At 37.8% G+C, this 20,007-nt stretch overlaps 1 protein-coding gene across 11 annotated transcripts in view; it reads right to left on the bottom strand.

Moving 5' to 3' along the window:
- Positions 1-20,007, bottom strand: part of LOC129770756 (serine/threonine-protein kinase Genghis Khan) — a 286,646-nt gene that overhangs the window by 83,580 nt on the left and 183,059 nt on the right. For all 11 annotated transcript variants that reach the window (XM_055773799.1, XM_055773800.1, XM_055773796.1 and 8 more), the window contains one exon: positions 5,102-5,326. The gene's annotated coding sequence lies outside the window, so the exon portion shown is untranslated. The remainder of the gene's footprint in view (positions 1-5,101; positions 5,327-20,007) is intronic.

Below are 20,007 nucleotides of genomic sequence, written 5' to 3'. Positions count from 1 at the left end.
AGTAAACCCTGAGATATCGATAGCACCAGTTGAAATAACGTAGTTTCGAGAAAAACGCGTTTTACAATTCGTACAGCAATACTATTTCCCTTGACGTGACCTCATACTTTTGGCTGTAACTTTCCAACGAAATCAAATATCGAAAAATCCTTTTAGGACAACATTTCTATGGGCATAAGCTTCTCGAAAATGCAAAAAACAAAAATTCATTTTTTTCGATTTTCCAGACCGGGGCCCCCCCTTAATTGATTGTGGTTTCATTTGTGTAAAAATAAGAACATGCCATAACTGCATGCTCGAAACAAACATATTTTTTTTACGTTTCATACGGTGGAAGCGTGTTTTTCGGGTCTTTTTTCGAAGAAAAGAATGTATAACTACCTTCTAGAGTTTAGAATCTAGATAGTTATCAGACAATAAAGGTTTTGGAATTTCAAGTTTTCATATTTCTAATATACTTTGTCTCTATGTTCTTGGTATACAAAAACTTTATGCCTGTTTTTTTTATGGCCTTAAAAAGATGGTATGAAAGGATTTCTAGGAACTTTTTTTTTGTTTTCTTGTCGATATTGTTCAGCCCATATCTTATGAAAATATATCCCCGAAACTGTAACTGTAAAAAAAAACATAAGCCATCGATTAGTTTAAAGTTTAATGTTTACAATTCTTCCACAAGTGCAATTCATTCACAAGTGTGTGTATATGTGTGACCATTGTATTTAGCGGATAACTATATGAAAGTCACACATTTGTATTTTGCTTTTGCACGTATGAATTTAAAGAAGAATATATCGACGAATAAGGTATGAATATACGGTGACAAAAAGCACTAAAATCAAACAAGAATAGTCCGGTAATGGTATTATGCATTAAATTCAATAAATATACCAATATGAACAATATGCTAAAATAGGAAAAAATCACTTGTCCAAAAAAGTTACTCCTATACTCGCGTCGGTGTCTCAGACCGAAAGTGGTAAAAAAGTGTTACACGCCCCCTTCGTATCAACACATACGATACGCTGAACGATGACGAACGACGAATAACGAAGCTAGAGAGAATCTCAAAGTCGAAGTGTTGATGTTTTCTGAGAAATGAACGAATAATTTATTTCTCGGTCTCACAAACGTATGCGCCAGTATAGGAGAGTTAAAGGAGCTCCGCCGTCTCAACGTAGTATTACTTGTGACATTTTAATTAGTACTTAGTTGATATTTCTATACCAAATAACATGCATTGATTGTATTCAGAGTGGCAAGTTCGAGAATACGCGTGTGCCCCCATAAAGATAGGTTGTTGCGCGAACAATGGCCATGGAATCCACATGTAAGATTATGTCAATATATAACGGGAATTTGTAATATTAAATCATTCCGCTAAAAATTGTCCAAATTTTAGTTTTTTTAAGCTGGTCTCCGATGTGCCAACCTTCCTGATTTTTCTGGATTTCCCAGTCTTTTCGTCACACTCCCTGATGTCCTGACAAACATCAAATTTTCCCTGATTTAACTGAAATGATCCTGATTTTTGCTGATTTTATACTTTTTTTCTGCATCGGAATGAAAGTTATCCGCCATAAATAGACTGCTAATAAGAACTGCCATAACAGGCTATATAAAAATACTCTCCGCTCCGCACTTGAATAATGCTCACTCTTTATTTCATTTATCATCTATGAGTTCAGAAGCGATTCACTTTATCGGAAGTACATTGTCGACATTTATTAAAGCATGATGTAGCCGTGAAAGAAAGATGCTAGATCAGATTAGCATGACCGAATGGAGTTTTCTGTCCAAATACAGTGTAAAGGCAGAATAAGTAAAATTCATTCATAATTTTTATTATATAAGTGCGTTTATTCCACTTGAAACATCCATTATAATTCCCGCTGAACGTGATTCGAAAACCATATGAGAATATGTGTTATGTGTTCCATCAGGACATTGGCAAACTTCGACAACACAGCACATTATTTTGAAGTAAAATTCAAGGTAAAAATATACCTTCAACAGTTTCGTTGAGAAAGCAAACAAGTTCTGGGAGAATACAATCTTTAATTTTGCATAGAAAATTTAATAAATGTATGTGTGCCTATTTGAATGATGCGTTTGTTTTCCTAAAAATCGGCAAACACTTTTCGGACAACCAAATTTGAAATATCCTGATTTTTGAAAATTATAGGTGGCAACCCTGCTGGTACTACTGGCCTTAGTGTGGATTTTGAGCGCGATTTGTCATTTAGTTTGTTTACAACGTCATTAAGCATAAGTATACTATGTTTTTGTTCGACCATTTTTTACATGGATAGTTCTATTGATCAAAGATGTTATGTGAATTTTATGTTGCAAACAAAATTTCTTGTGACTGAACGTTGAAAATTTTGCAGAATACATTTTGAGACTCAACTATGTTGAACACACGGGTTTATGAATAGTACAGGGTGGCGCAACCGATTTGACAAAAAAAAATCGTATAAAAAAATGTCTCTCGATACAAAATCTTTATTCTGGAATAAAAAACGATACAAAGTCGACAACTGAACCGCTTAGGACCAACATGGTCGATAGTTGCAGCGCGATCGTTATTTTTTTTCCTTCAGAGAGCGTTGCGTGACTTATGCGCCACCCTGTATAAGGCAATCAAAGAGGACCGAGAAAAGATGAACGATTTGCCACGTAAAGGACGACCATCCACCTCTTCAACTGATGAAAACATCGACAAAATGAAAGAAACGGTGCTCGGAGATCGTCATTTATGTTTGAGAGAGCTAGTCCGTGCATTAAATAATCTTTCACGAGACCGTTTGTCATATTTTGATGATGTTTCTGGTATGAAAAAAGTCGCAGAGCGACTAGTGCCAAAAGAGCAATTTTCTTCACAATTTTCAACACAATCAAGTGGCTGTAGACGTCTTTGAACGATCAATTTCTGATCCCACATTTATCCAACGCATAATTACTGGTGACGAAAAAAAATCATTTGAAAATAGATCCATCTGATAGAGTATTCTCATTACTTATCGAAAAAATGTTCAATTTGCATTTTTTTTTATTTCGACATAGGAGTGGAACCTGCCTGAATGATCTGGACATTCGTTTTAACGTAGGCCTATGTTTAACAAGAAGGTATAGAGAGTAACATAAAAATCTTAGAACTGAACATGTAATGAAAGTATGAAACATTTCGAAATGTTGAATATATAAAATATGCGGCGAACCGTCAGTATTTGCTCGGTGATCGTGTTGATCAGGTGTAATGCATAGCTTGCACAGCACGAAATTAAAAGAGAAATATTAACCAAGACTGAGCCTTTGCACCGGGAATCAGAATTCAAAAATTCAATTCGGGCATTCAAAAGCGTCTTTTTAGGAAAAAGCCAAAACGTTTCCATTTGTGCGTCTCTATTTGTGCATTTCAGCTAAACCTATTTTAGAGTTCTTGTGAACGTGAACAGGTGATGAAATCGTACAATCATTTCACGGTGAACCACTTTTTTTTTATTTATTTTTTCTCTATTATAGTGACTTTCAACACATTTCGGCTGGTTCGTCACTTTTACTTCCATTTTTGGAAGAATGTTGGGAGTGAGAATTGAACTCGTGATCTCTGCGTGAGAGGTATGGATGTTACCACCACGCCAGATCGCCTCCTCACGGTGAACCACATTACGAACAAACAACTCAGAAAAACGTGGTGAACAGAATGTTCTTGTTCACGTTCACGTTCACGTGCATATTAAAAGTTCGCCAGTAAACGTGAAGTTAATAAACATCGAGCTTCAATAAAGTAATTTGGATAAAATATACAGCTGTTCACGAAGCAAGCCGAAGAACGAAATTTTTTGACCAGCGCAGGGATCCGATTGAATGAAATTGCATCCATATGGAAATTTTCACTGAAAAATCAAGAGTTGCATAACATATCCTTTTACAATTTACGGCAAAATAATTTTCAAAATGCCTTGGAACATTCGAACGTGAACATGAACGGGGAAATATTTTGACGTCTATACGTCTATACGTCACTGTTTTCTCGTTCACGTCCACCGAAGTGAGCGAAGGTGAACTATGGTGAATTCTCCAACATCTCGATTCCATGGTGGAAATTCAGAATCGTAGTGAAATATTGAATTAATCCATTTTTATCAATATTAGTTGTGTTTAAATATGTTTTTCAATTAGAAAATGTATCTTCCTATCGTATCGAGACGTTTTCCTCTCGTTTTATATATGGACTGATTTATTATTAACAAAAAAATGTTCTCAATCAGTTCAAATAAACCATTCTGGGTGGTTTTTACCAAGCTGCGCCATGTTGTAGTATGTATCTCGTTCTACGCAGAGGATACTGTTCGTTTAAGTTCTTCAAATCACTCATACTGCTTGTAAGCTGCATCTACTATTCGTACGATCACTCCTCATAAGTTCTTGATAGGGTTTTGATCTGGTAAAAAAGCTGACCAGTCCAGAATCTGAAGCCCCTATTGATTAAACCATGTCATGACCTTCCGAGTTTTATGAATTGATGCCAAATTACCCAATTGATACGGTGTTTTCGATGGAGAAACAGTGGTAAACTATTCTGAAGTACTTCATTGCACTTCTGACTGTAAAATGGTGTTGATGAAAAGTTATCTGAAACAGGCCGTTGTGAAACGCAGTGTAGTTCCAAATACTTTTTCAAAATCGCAAAATTTAGCTTGACATGAATCTTGATCGAGCAATGTCTTCAATTCTTCGTTTTCAAACTTTTTCAATTGACCCGTATGGTTTTTGTCTTTGACATTAAAATAACTAGTTTTTAATCTTCCTAACTTTTTCCTACAAAATCTATCTGATGATAAAGCATCACCATAAACTTCCACAAGCATTCGAGCAAAATTGAACTTGTTGTGCAAAACTCAATGACTTATAAACAAAATTTGGTTGACAGATGTCGACACTTCACGATTCAGCAAAAATCAGCTGTCGCAGTTTATAGAACCTTGAGCCATCTTGTGAAAACGGAACGAATTAAGTTGCACACCCAATATAACAAATGCAATCGCGAAATAACCTCTTCGCCGGTCAACAATGTGTCAGAAACGAATGAAAACGGAACCGTTTGCTGCACGTCGTCACCACAACTGCTGTCCATGGTTGTTGTCCCGATCGCGCCCTTTCGGTAGCGGTACCCAACGGTGGATTGTATCTCCTCATGACGTTCAACAGGCCACAGCTGCCGATCGCAGGGCCATCCCAGTTACATTCGCATCCGGCCCGCTACCGATCTCAGCACTGCACACACACTTCAGCCCGAAGTGTAATCGACCACTGATTTAAATTTCTGAAATGAAAACAATAGAGAAAAATTGGTTACCAGGAGAACGATTCCCATTTCCATCCGAAGGAATATGCATATGGTGTGTATGGACATATTGTATTGCTATTTCAGTTTTATTCCTTTGATTTTTTTGTACAATCACATCTTCATATCTGACCTTTTTTTCCAAATAACGAAAACCGTCTTTTAGGCTCAACGTCGCATTCCAGATACTTCCGGATCATAACTTTAATTAAGTAAAACAACACTTTTCTGCGTAACACCGTAAGCGTAAAATATTCCGATTTCTTATCAAAACATTTCGCACTGATTGTAACATCGATGGCGGTGTTCCGACTCGGAGTACCTAGAATGAATGCGATACAAACTTTCATTGCAGATTATCTGTTGTTTGTCTATTTATCCCGATGCGTACACCACATGTACACCGATGTACGGAGCAAAACCCAACTTTACGTAACTTCGTCATACCCCTTCTTGCACCCTTATGTTTTCGAATCCTCTCTCTTCCAGGATTGGTATCATCGACGGCGATAAGCAAACGCCACTACAACAAAATATGGTGTGCACGATAATGCATGCAGCACATTCGAAACCTTCGTCGCTGAATATGTAGGGCTGGTGCAAGCTGCTGTGCAACGAATGATAAGGATCAAGGACGTTGGAGAATCGAAAGCGAACGCATTGTTGGTACAAAATGTGCAAACGGTTGCCTTTGCGGTCCTACGAGACGCACACAAACGCACGCAGCACAGGCTAAAAGAGAAGATCAGATCACAAAACATACACCTATAACTCGTAGGAGGCACGGGAGAGTCTAACAAAAATCCTAAACATCTGCCACATTTTGTTGTTTTTCGGAGCTCGCAGTGTCGGACGCGTGGTCAAATTGGTCGCTTTCCAGTTCGTTGTGATGATGCTCATATGCGTGATAAACGGTGGGGGAAATGCGGGTGTTCAGAGTAGGAAATTTGACTAGTTTCCCAGACATCAATGTCGCAGATTCTGTGCGGTACCGAGCTGGCAAGGAGTTTGGTGTTTCAAGAAACAATCAGGACTACAAAAACGGCATCCATTATTTTCTCAGGCGAGTCTAAGATGCTCTCGCAACGTTTTCTACTTTTTTTTGCAACTTTTCGATGTCGATGTTGCTAAAAAATGAAGATTCCTACAAAAATTTGTTCCAAGAGTGACTTTGGGAAATTGCCTGAGGTGTCATAAAAATATTGTTTTAAAGCATGAAAACCTACAATGAAAAAAGCATTTCAATTGCCGAAGAATTATAACTATAATTCATTCGGTAATTAAGGTAAATGATTTTGGTTTGTCCAGTCGAAAATATGATCTTGGTTTGTCTAGTCGAAAATATGATCTTGGTTTTTCCACAAAGATCAATTTCGTTAACGCAAACATCAAATGGACTAACAACGCTTATCACTATTAAATTGAAGAACATATGGGAATTGAGTTTTCGCAAATTTTCTCATTTTCTTCAGAGTTTTCCGAAAATTTTCAATTGTCGTGTTTGGTTAGAATATGTGCGATTGAAATATGTGTTTTATTTTTTTTAGAACACCCCCTCCATTCCAGAGGAACATTTCTCGTACCCAAAAACCCTCACATCCCAAATTTGGTTCCGTTTGCGTGATTCATTCTCGAGTAATGCAGCCCCTCTTAGGAAGGGGAGAGGAAAGTCAAACCACCATAGAATCGTTTCTTGTCCCCTAAAACCTTCACATGCCAAAATTGGCTCTATTTGCTTGATTGGTTTTCGAGTTATGAGGAAATTTGTGTTTCATTTGTATGGCAGCCCCCCTTCGAGAGGGGGAGGAATGTCTGCTCACCATAGAAACGTTTCATGTCCTCTAAAACCTTCACATGCCAAATTTGGCTCCATTTGCTAGATTGGTTTTCGAGTTATGTAGAAATTTGTGTTTCATTTGTATGGCAATGAGGAATGCAACATCTATTTGAAAATTCTAATTTTTTCATTCAAAAATGGTGATTTCTAAAATCGGACGAACCATGATAATTTTTCGGACAAACCATGATCATAAATTCTCTTTGAGGAAAATCGTTAAAAAAACATACAACATTGGATAATTTGAACGCCTTGTGGTATTACAGGTAAACTTCGATATAACGTACATTTCACTTTCAAAATTGTACGTTGTATCGAATTGTACGTTATATCGAAGCATAATAAGTACTCACAAACGTAGTCTATAATACATTATTGTGTTGCTGTTTTAGTCAAGTTAATGAATAACTTCAATCAGAAGACGAAGCCAGCCTTTCTCATGATGTTTCCCTTCGTACTGTTGATTAGAGCTTGATTCATTTAGAATCTGGAACCTCAAAACCAGCTGTATTTCGAGATTGATTGAAGGTACAAAACTTGTTTTAGCATCACATTACAGATAATTCATTGTTCTATCAGAAAAAAAATATTGAAAAAAAATTTCCTTTACACTTTGAAAAGGTGTACGTTATATCGAGGTAAAATGTACGTTATATCGAGGGTACGTTATAACGAGGGTACGTTATATCGAAGTTTCCCTGTATTAGCAACTAGAGACTTGGGACCAAACTCGTCTTGATTATATATGATTTTCATGAAGAAAAATCGATTTGCATTTACTAGTTGCGTGAAAACACCCTAAATCGGACAAACCCAAATCAATTACCATATTCTGAAAATGGCTGATTTTTTTCTCATGAAAGACAAACGCTTTCCAACGAATCGTCTTTACACAACATTTATCCCCTTGTCCTGCGATTTACAACAATTTGGACCTAATACGAACACATCCAGCCGTTCCACTACACTGCTGAGCATGCGTACCGAACATGCAAATATGATATGCAAATGCGCGTTTGACACAACTAGTTTAAAAATAAAATTTGAAAACGATTAATTACTACGCACTCAATTATGAATTAATAACAATTATTTATTTCTCAAGTTCACCCTAAATTTCAGAAAAACTAGCTGAAAATTAGTAATTTTAAATTTCATCCATGTTGTAGGTTTTGGCACAGTCTAATCACCACGAGTGTGGTTCGAAGTTGTAGCACAAAGGATTAAGGAAAAAAAAAGCTTTCCTAACAACAGTTTTTATGTCTGAAGATTTTTTGTATGTGTTCCGTTTTAAATATTATTTTGAAAAGCAATTCAATATAATTATTGTTTTCAATATGTAATGTGTTCACATGCATGTATAATTCATTGTCATCAAATTACAGCCTTTGGTGTTCATGAATGCCATTTATGGATTACCGTTATTTTCTTATTATTCCACATTCCTTATACATTTCAATCTACCTTGGGCGGCGCATAAAAACAATTTGTTCGTGGAATGAAAAAAATTATAGGAGGTTGTGTCCAAGATACGACCGCATTGTTGACGTAGAACTACGCTGTTATTCTATATAAGTCGCTGTTTCATACCTTCGGATATTATTCTATAATGCTGTGAAATTTTAAAAACAACTGCTTAGTAGAATAATCTCTGAAATGGTTTTTTCATTGTAGAGTTTGTTGACGATAATTGATTGATGATTCATTCTTGCCCTCGCAAAACAATACACTAGCTGATCGTAATTCGCAATTTATTTCATGTCAATGCAATGACAATTTACCTCGAACGCTTTTCTTTTTTTTGCCTTTTTCGCAATTGACATAGACTAGACTCGATTATATACATGTTGCACCAGCACCATTATTCCACATCTCATAACTACATCAATATATCTTTGGCACCGCATGGAAACAACAACAATGACAACACTTGCAAGTATCAAATATCATGCTACATGTTATTTAGTATTGCCTTAAAGGAATCGCACCTCTAGGCATCGTTCGTACAACGTAAACCAAGCGCCAAACAAGCGTTCGCCATAGCATGCATACAGAGCCATACATTGGTGGCTTGAAACTACAAGGAATATAAATACTTCTCATCATTTTACGCTATTCTCAAAAGAAACGCTTCTGTTAATATTACTGGCCTCGAAAAAAGTTGTATTTCTTTCTCATGCTCGAGAGAAGCGCAGCTATCACCTTTAGTGGAGGAAGTTTTGCTACTGGCAAGCGAAACCACATACAAAATTCCAGAACGACATTTACTTTCTCGGTAACTAAACAAGCGAAATAAACTCTTTTTGTTAATAACAACCTCGAAAACAGTAGCAATGCTTCATAGCGCTAATGCAATCCTAACTGAAGGCAGTTTTGCAACTGGCACGCGAACCCAAATAACTTATAACATTCCAGTAAGACATTCAAGATGCTTGGTATTCCCCAAATATTTTTTTGACGCACACCCGTATGATGACGGAAAACAAACAATGTTAACTGCTTGGAAAAAGACTGAATTATGCCACACAGCTTGTACTCTGCTGTAACACCCATCGATGCGAATTCGCTGATGAGTTTGTCAAGAACGACCGCCTTCACCACCAGCGGGGGGAGCTTGTTTTTGGTTGCTGCCTGGGTAACGGCGCTTACATTTTCGACCGACGCGCCGAAATCGCCTACTTCTCTGTTGTGCGATGCGGTGTCATACTCGCGAAGGCTCGGTTTAGTGAGAGCGCTTTTTACTGCACCAACATCGCGTGCATAATTGAATGACGCTTGCCTCAAATATTATTGCCCCTGGCAATGCGTTCGTTTTTTGCAGGGCTCGAGCCTGTCTTCCTCTTCTTCTTGCTCATCTTACACTACGCAAAGCGTCAAATTTATGACGCGGAAAGAAAAACACACGAAACGAATAACGCGAAAAATGAACAGAAAAACCAAACGACGATATCCAAGCTGGATTACCACTGGTGGGGTCCAATCTTAGATCGAAGCGCAGCGAAAGCAAAGTGAACTGGATTGCTGAACAGTCCGATGCCGAATGAAAGTTTGCCTCAGCGAGATCCACTGTTTATACTCTAGACAAGTATTCCCCTTCATTCTTCTACTTTTCCTTTGTTCATGGGGACGTTGAATCCTACGATTTCCCCTCCGTTGGTCGTCGATAAGTTGCTCGCTATTGATATCTCTGTTCGGGAAAGCACACAAATGGACAGAACAAATGTATGGGAAAATGGAAACGAATCAAGTTTTCATGAATTTTCACCATTTACAAACCAGGGGATTCTAATGTATAGCATATTAAACAAATCTTACGGAATTTCCGATTCGTTTAGTATGTAAATGGCCAAAATCCGTTCGCGGCAAAAATAGTTATTAACGTTAACTTTATTTCATAACGTGACCTGTTTTCTGATTTGGCACCCTTAATGAAAGACGTAGTTCTACGTCAAAAATATATACACGAGTTCTCTCCACCAAACACCATGGTTCCGTGCCATATGATTTCTTTCCTCACTTTGAATTTGAAGTTTCGAATAAAATTGCACCGCTTTGTGCTACATCTTTTATTCACAGCCTCGACCCTACGAATTCATTTGGCTCTCGTACTTTGTATCAAGCAAAACCACTGTGACATCGGCACTAAAAAATACTGTGACCACTCACTAGCTGAAGTGAGTAGAGATGTCGTTTAGTCTTTGTTTATTTCAAATCTGCAATAATAATCGAGCAATTTTGCATCGAATGATACAAAATCAAAATATGAATACATCGAATAATTCAGGCGATTACTGCAAATCATAAAACAAAGAACTATTTCCTGAGTTAGGCTATAGAATTTGTTTATCCAACAGCGAACAGGTAGCCTAGCAAATGACTGCTACTTTAAGCGGCCCATAGACGTTGTAAAAAGGAAAGAAAACGCATCTCTGACTTTAGGATACATTATGTAAAAAACCTCAGCTTTTAAGAAAAAATATAACAAAATTTAGCGTCCTGTAGTTCAAAGTCATGTAAACAGTAAAAATACAATCAATAATTACAAAAACAAAATCCAATTTCTTTGCAAGTGTAATATGTTTTTCGAGAAAGACTAGCTAATTGGATATATCGATCATCTGAATCGGTCCAGTAGTTCAAAAGTTATGAATTTTTCAAAAAAAAAATCATTTTTGGAAAAAGGGGAAAAAGTTGATTTTTCGGACCACCCCAAAATGGAAATGGGCACCCTAATGAAAAAATAGAAGTACGGGTCTAATATTTTGCTATAAAAAAACAAAACTACCACTTTTTGGCGAAAATAGGAGAACTACTATATCGGTTTGGCTGCAATGGCTGTTCACTATTATTACCATTAATCGCTCGATTGATCGAATACTGAAAGACAATTTTTCTAATAAATCGATTATTGTAAAATTGCCCAACGATTAATCCATAATCTATTTAATGAAAAATGAACATCTCTAGGAGCGAGACTGTGTAATAAAAATCGCAAATGGCTTCTTTTATACCTTGGCCTGTTGCAATAAATTGCAATTCGGAGGTTTCTCAAATTCCATCATTTCCTTTCTCCTCATTGTCCGTAGATCGAGCGCTTTGTGCGTGATTCGTAGTGGTACATAAAATTGTGCCTTTTTGCTATTTTAGACGTTCGTTATTAACAATACAGATGGTATTCACATAAGTGTATAGGAAAATGAGAATGTTTTAATCAATTTAAGCTAGTTACGGACTAGGAACTGTAATGTATAACATAAAAAAAACTAAAAGAAATTTAAATAGAAAGAAAATACTCTTATTTAAAAGACGTAATCCTACGTCAAACAAACATTTTCTGTAAAGACCCTTTAGAGAGCATTAAATTTCAGTGTTTTAAATGCATTTTGTTTAGCAATCATGCCACCATCTGCTAGTCACTAGAATCCCTGATTTATCGAACATTGTGGTGAATGTTCTAACCCAAAAATCTTCGACATTTTTGAGCTAAATCAAGAAGCTGATTCAATTTCAAATAATAACTTTTGAACCTTGATTTTTTTAAAGTTGACTAGGTGATCTGATCTCACATTTGAGTTTTTGTGCTCCAGAATACCACAATCAATCAATTTTTCAGTAAAAGTACTTATTAGAAATGCGTTCGTTTTATGGCGTTCCATCACCATTTCAGACTAGCAAAATCGCACATTGATGTTTCTTGGCCTCAGTAAAGGGTGTTCCACATCAAATTGCGTCATGGGGAAAAAACGCTGTACAAAATTACCTAGTTTACCGATTGTTTTCAAACTTTCAGACAGTAAAATATAACTCATTAGTATTAGTAAGCTTTGGCATATTTATTTCTTTCAAATTCAATACCATGACCGTATGCTCGCACCTTACGCTTAACTTCACTCATAAGGTCCTGTACAACATCTGGCTGCAGCTATACTTGTCTTTGGGTACGAAAGTGACCACGTTGGCTTCGTACCACTCCAGGAATCCTTTAAATAGTGACACGAAGCTAGATACGGCCTGAAGATCGTAGGGCCCTCGTGTTGCTTCAACAGAGGAAGCAGACGCTTCTGTGGACACTCCTTGAGGTATATCTGCCCGTTCACAGTCCCGGTAGTCACGAATGGCGCACTCCGCTTGTCGCATGAGCAGATCGCTTGCAAAATCATGTATTTCTTGGCAAACTTTGAAAGTTTCTGCTTCTTTACTTCCTCCGGAATTTCAAACTTGTGCTGGGCAGTGAAAACAGCAGTCTCGGAAGCTGCCGGAAGTCCGCATTGTCGCAAGACTTATCATCCACGATGAGACAATGAGGCTTCGTCTGTACCTGGGTGTACAGCTTCCGGGCCCGTGACTTTACCATCGTGTTTTGCCGTTCGTCACGATTTGGAGCCTCTACACTTTGTACGTGTGCAGTCCCTCCTGGAAATTGGCCCTATGAACGAGAATTAACTTTCCGGCCACATCCCTGAACAAAGCGTTGGGATTCCGCTTAAAAGCTTTCACGACACGCTTGTGATCCTGATCACTAACAGAACATTCATTCTGATCACATTTTTCCTTCCGTTCGATGTTCAGGGTATTGTAGTAACGTTTAATCACACGACTCACCGCTGACTGCAGGATTCCTGGTTTTTTTTCGATGTCACGGAGAGAGAGTTGAGGATTTCCCAGGTGCTTGCACAAAACCAATTTGCGATGTTGCTTTTTGGGTGACGCCATTTTTTTCAATTTTCGAAAAACTGACAGCGATAAAAATACAGTGCAAACAATACACTCTAAATCACTTCTATCCAAAGAGAAAATCAAGAGAAAATACCCAATGGGTAATTTTCTACAGGGTCCTTTCCGTGATGTAATTTGATGTGGGACACCCTTTAACACCCAATTTGGTTGCTCCACTTTCCATAATTTGAGGCGCATGGGAATTCCTACTCGAGCAAAGTTTAATAATCCTGTTCTTTGGCATAAGTCTCGTTCGAGTAGTGCTTTCAATTCATCATCTTTGAACGATTCAGACTGTTCTGAGCACAATTTGCCTTTGATGTCAAAATGACCACTTTTACATTTCGTAACTCGCTCGTTACTGTTTATTCAAAGGAGGATGTCCGCCATATAATCATACAAGCACATAATTCTCAGCTGAAATTTTCTTCGCAAAACACGATATAACAGATTGCAGTTTGCAATTTGCAATTTTTTTTTATCGTGGAAGAATGATGATGTATACAATCAAAGCAATTGCTCTTGACTGATTTAGACAACTGCTGTATGTCATCGTCGTGCCAACTAGCGTAAAAATATTGGTTTTTAAGTTATCTACCTACTACCAATACTTTTAAAAGAGAAGCTGAGCAAACATCAAACTGCAGTCATATGCAACTCTCAAACGGCGCGAGATCAACAAAAGATCTCGGAAGCAATGGTGAGCGGAAAATTCGAAATCGCCGGTAAATTCTACCGAGGACAGCCGGCAAACAGTGCGGCTTATTTCTCAAGTGAATTTGATTCACAGAATTGTGTTGGCTACTTTCCAGAGGAGCACAAAAATCAACGTTTCCGCCACAAACAAGCAATAAGGTGCCTGGGTGCTTTATTTAGCTGCTATATGATTATTGTGCGATATTATTTTTGCAGAAGTTTGTGGACGTGTGGCGTGATGATTGTTAGTCTAGTTGAGGTAAAGTAACAAAATATGAATACAGAGCGAGCATTCAAGCAAATGGATCGATTGGTCCAGAGAACATGAATGTTCCTCGACAATAAAAGCTTCTACCAAATGTTGTAATAAGCTTCGACAGTTTATAACTTAATGTGGTTTTTTTTAACCTTTGCTTTAGGCAAAGGTTAACCGACACATTTAATGAATGTTTATTTCACTCTATCGCTCTCACTAATGGGCAGTAGCACCCAAACCGTTCACCAACTGGGCCTATGCGGTTTACTTTGTTCTGGTAACCATCAGCATATTTCATTGCTTTTCATTAGGCCGCATTCAAGTGGCTACAAAATAACACGCACAGGCTCTTTCTCTCTCTATCTATCTCGCGGGATTTCGAATTATTCGCACAGGTGATGGCGCCTTCCATTTGCAAAGCAAAAACAGAAATCACAATTGGATTACGAACCTACGGTAAATGAGTAAAAAAAAGAACGAACAGAAAAACAATGAGTTCATCTCTTTGTTCTCCAATTAGATATGAAATGAGCGGTCCAATGATTGTTGTGATACGGGTTATTAGTTGCCGAGATTGGTCGCATTTATGACGAGATGCAATACTTGCAATACTGTGTGGTCGAGATTTACTGTGGTGATGGAAATAGGAAGTGAAAGGGACGGTGTTCGAATGGGTTTCATGTGAACGATTCACAATTAGCTTTGTTCTGTGAAACCTGACGTGTTTCACTATGGATCACGAGTTTCTAAGCATTGATTATACTGGAATCGTAAATCAAACGAATTCAACAATACTCGAACATGTATGACCGAAGCTCGCTTAGTCTTTTGATGTTACACTAACTGACATTTGCTGACCAGCTTGCATTTACACCTGTTTGTTATATGGCAGCATACTGCAATTATTGTCACTGGGAAAGGATTATGGTGGTTGCATTGCAACAACTGAGCGTAAAGATGCGTGATACCTACACATTCACTTCAGCGTGACGAGTCAGAAACCCACATATACTATTCCCCAACAAACGAATGTCAAAATTCTTAGTTGATTTAGTCTCACGAGTTCCATACCAAAGATTTTGTAAAATTCACAGCACTCTCCCTCCTCGAATGATACAATCACTGATTTATATGGTCTAATCTTGTATCGCTCAGAAGTATTCAATATCAGATATAAATTTTTTAATATATTTTGCATACACTTATTTGATTAATTGGAAAAATTTGTAAATGAATGCCAAATGTTTACTTTTAGGTAAAAACGTTGAAAACTTCGTTCTGTAGATCTTTGAAGTGTCGAGAGCAAAGAGACACTAGCTTTTTATCTGATTTTTGGAAAGCTGAGACTAACACATAAAAATATGAGAAATATTTTCATTGATTTTATTAAGAGATTGATAAAAATCCACAGGGAAATAGCATTTTTTCTTAAACTAACTCATGAAATAATGGTCTACAATGAGATCATGAAATCACATCTATCTGCTGTTGTGCGTGACGCCAGAACTAGGCAGCCTTCCGCCAAAGCATCATGCATAAATATGCATCATCAACTCGAAAATCACGCGAAATCGGTAAAAACTATTCAACGTAAGTGGCCACCACACAAGACTTAGCTTTTCTCATTCGTGTATCATCGACCGTGAAATTTAATCTTACCTCGAGTGCAGTCTGTCGTCACACGCACGCACTGCACTGCATCATACAGTTGCTCCAGAAATCTCTTTTCTTATGGGGCCATGTGGGCCGGCAAGCTTTGGTGCACCGAATGAGGATTAGCTCTTCGTCTTCATGCTACGCTGGAGTCTATTGCAGGTGATAATGCATTTTGGCGTAGGTGTATCTGCATTGATAATAAATGCTTATAATAAGTTGCGGTGCACGCGTGTTTTTTGGCTCCTCTTCGCAACTCACACTCTTAGACACAATTGGGAGAAATTTCAGTGATGATATAATGTACATATATTAGTTCGTCGGAAGTAGCTGTTTCGGATGTGAAAATTGTGGGTTTTATTGAAAAATCTTGATGATGAATCGTCTTGGAAGCTGTAGCCATTTTAGCCGTCAGAGTATTCCTATCATATCGATACACATTTTTGTTTATTACACAGTAGCCTTTCAGGCGTAAGAGCATTCCTATCTTATCGATACACACGTCGCCTTTTTCGGCGTAAGAATATTCCCATTGTTCGAATGTTCACAGTTGGACTATATACAGCGGGACTGTTGATATGAGGCTTCCATTGATGTGTTATTAATAGTACCAATTACCGATGTAGCAGACCGTAATCTGAGCGGTTAGGGACTGGGATTACCGTCACATGATGATTGTTGCGTGGACGTGTTAGAGCTAGAATAACACACAAAGATGTTCAATGGAGGGTCCTGAGTTATGAGCTTATGATCGTTCGCTTAGTAGCGGACACGCAACCAATTAGGCTACGAAGACCCCCAATTGAGTGTATTGTTTTATATGAAGACTAGCTGACCCGGCAAACTTCGTCCCACCCAAAATTAGTTTTTTGTTATCAATATCTTCAAACATTCACGTTTTCTTACTATGAGCAAGTTCATGGGTCCACTCGCAGAACTGTTGTACCCCGTCGAATTCACCTTTTACTATAAAATTCCTAGTATTTCTAACACACTCATCAATGCAATATCAGATTATTTGCAGACACAATTCTCGTTCAAGATTTTCAACCACTTCAAATAACATTCTCCGTTACATGGAATAAATGTTTGATACAGAAAATATGGTAGAATAAAGATAGCCCTAAATCGGACAATTCCTTCCTCGAGTTCTGCTCTTATCAACACGTTCGGCGATACTTATTTTTATTGATATAGATAGAAGAAGATGTAGGGGTGCGTTTCATCACATTAAAATCTATTTCCAATTTCGAACAAAGATCATTTTCTCTAGCGTAAACATCAAATGGACTAACAGCACTTGTTACTATGTAGTTGTAGAACATATTGGACTTTAATTTTCCGAATTTTCCCTTTTTCCTTCAGAGTTTTCCGAAAATTTCAAGTGTCATGTTTGGAGGGGTGTCATACAATCATAGAAAAATTTCTCACACCCAAAAACCCTCACATCCCAAATTGTGCTTTTTTAGTTCTCGAGTTATAGAGAAGTTTGTGGTTCGTTTGTACGACAGCCCACCCATAGAGAGTGGGAGGAGTGTCTATCCACCATAGAAACATTTATTGTATCCTAAAACCTCCATATGCCTTATTTAGTTCCATTTGCTTGAATGATTCACGAGTAATGCAGAAATGTGTGTTTCATTTCTATGGCAGACCCCCCCCCCTCTTAAAAAGGTGGGAGGAGTGTTGAATCACCTTAGAAATATTTCTTACCCCCTAAAACTTCCACATGCCAAATTTGGTTCTGTTTGCTTTATTAGTTCTTGAATTATGCAGAAATGTATGCTTCATTTGTATGGCAGCCCCCGCCCCCCCCTCAGAGAGAGGGGAGGAGTGTCTATTCACCATGGAAACATTTCGTGACCTCTAAAACATTCGCATGACAAATTTGGCTCCATTTGCTGGATTAGTTTTCAAATTATGCAAAAATTTGTCTTTCATTTGTATGGCAATTCCCCCTAAGAGAAGAGGGGGGGGGGGTTTCACCACCGTAAAAACATTTATTGCAACCTAAAACCACCACATGCCAAATTTGGTTTCATTTGCTTGATAAATTCTCGAGTTATGCAGAAATTTGTGTTTTATTTTTATGGCAGCCCCATCTAAGAGAGGGGAAGAAGTATCTAACCACCATAGAATCATTTATTGCACCCTAAAACCTCCACATGCAAAATTTGGTTCCATTTGTTTGAATAATTCTCGAGTAATGCACAAATTTGAGTTTCATTTGTATGGACACTACGAAAGTAAACCGATAGGGACAGCAAACGACGCCATATTTTGTCCCGCTCTTTCGACATTTCTTTTCAGTAAGGTTTGTCATTTCATAATGGAAAGATATACGATCCAACAACGAGTCAAGATTATTAACATTTACTACCGAAATTCGGAGTCAATGGCCTCAACTTTAAGAGTGCTACGTCCAACTATCGTCCTGCCATATCAACAATTGATCGTCTAGTGGAAAAATTTGAATCCACAGGCACAGTACAAAATGTTCCCGTGCCAATGAGACAAAGAATTAGTCCCCTTGCTATAAACAGGAGAATAAGTCTCTCACACGTCGTTCTCAAGCGTTGGGCATCTGTGTGACGTCGTTGTGGCGAATTTTGCGAAAAGATCTTGGCCTAAATCCTTATAAGATCAAATTGACCAATGAACTAAAGCCGCTTGACCACCAGAAGTGTCGTATGTTCGTGAATTGAGCCTAAGCAACAAATCATCCGGATTTCATCGAAAGATCATCTTCAGCGATGAGGCTCATTTCTGGCTGAATGGTTTCATCACTAAGCAAAATATGCGTTAGTGGTCAGGCAGCAATCCACACGTACTCTATGAGTCACCATTGCATTCCGAAAAAATATGGTTTGGTGCAGTTTATGGTCCGGCGGCGCCATTGGACCGTACTGCCGTATCAAGACCGGCACGTTACTGTGAATGGGAATCGCTACCGCTCAATGATAACTGAATATTTTTGGCATGAATTGGATGATATGGACTTGGATAATATGTGGTTTCAACAGGACGGCGCCAGAAGCCACACAACGAATTTAACAATCGATTTATTGAAAACCAAGTTTGGTGAGCGTGTTATCTCACGAAATGGTCCAGTCAATTGGCCGCCTCGGTCGTGCGATATGACGCCGCTAGACTATTTCCTGTGGGGCTATGTCAAGTCTATGGTCTATGCCAACAAGCCAGCGACGATTGATGAACTTTGTACGAATGTCGAACTTGAAATTACAGCAGTATCGGCCGATTTATGCTTGCAAACCGTCGGAAATTCGGTTCACCGTCTGAACTTCTGCAAGCGTGTGGTGGCCATGCAAAAGAAATCGAGTTCCATACATAATGGCATCAAATGTACTTTCACATGAATAAAGAATTTCATTGATATCCAAAACCGTTTTATATTTTGACATAGGACTATGTCTTTGATTTCTATATAGAGGGGTCACTCTACGAAAAATGTAACGATTTATGAAGAGTTTTCAAATGCATATTACTCAAAAAGATTATTGCGACATATCTTGTGTTATATATCATTAGACAGGAAATTTATCCAGATTTTTTTTGCTTGAAACATAAACAATGAATATAGTAAAAAAAGTTAACAATTTGACGATTATTGGGTATGTTTTCTTTCGATTGCACTATCGACTCGCTTCCTCCCCGACGCAACGAGTAATCTTTTTGCCTAGATTCGGGCATTAGCTCATAATGAGAGTTGATGCGTATTTAAAAGGAATTATTCTCCATTTACCGATAATAGGTATTAATTCTATATTATATTGTATGTTGTCCAATCAATTTGTGTTCAATTCATGGTTTTATCGTGTAGGTCTCACTACTAACAATTTATGTAATTGTGGTCCAGAATGTCATAATATCGAGTATGTTGTTTGGTTATGTAAAAATGCAATAAATGAATTTAAATGGCTGCTGATTTAGAAGATCGAAAGGGTATACCAACGTAAATCAGATTATGATAGCTTGAGTAGT

This window comes from Toxorhynchites rutilus, chromosome 2 (genome assembly GCF_029784135.1).
Source record: "Toxorhynchites rutilus septentrionalis strain SRP chromosome 2, ASM2978413v1, whole genome shotgun sequence".
In the NCBI taxonomy this organism is placed as follows: domain Eukaryota; kingdom Metazoa; phylum Arthropoda; class Insecta; order Diptera; family Culicidae; genus Toxorhynchites; species Toxorhynchites rutilus.
The sequence above is the reverse complement of the archived record's forward strand: the minus strand, read 5'-3'. Positions and strand labels throughout refer to the sequence as shown.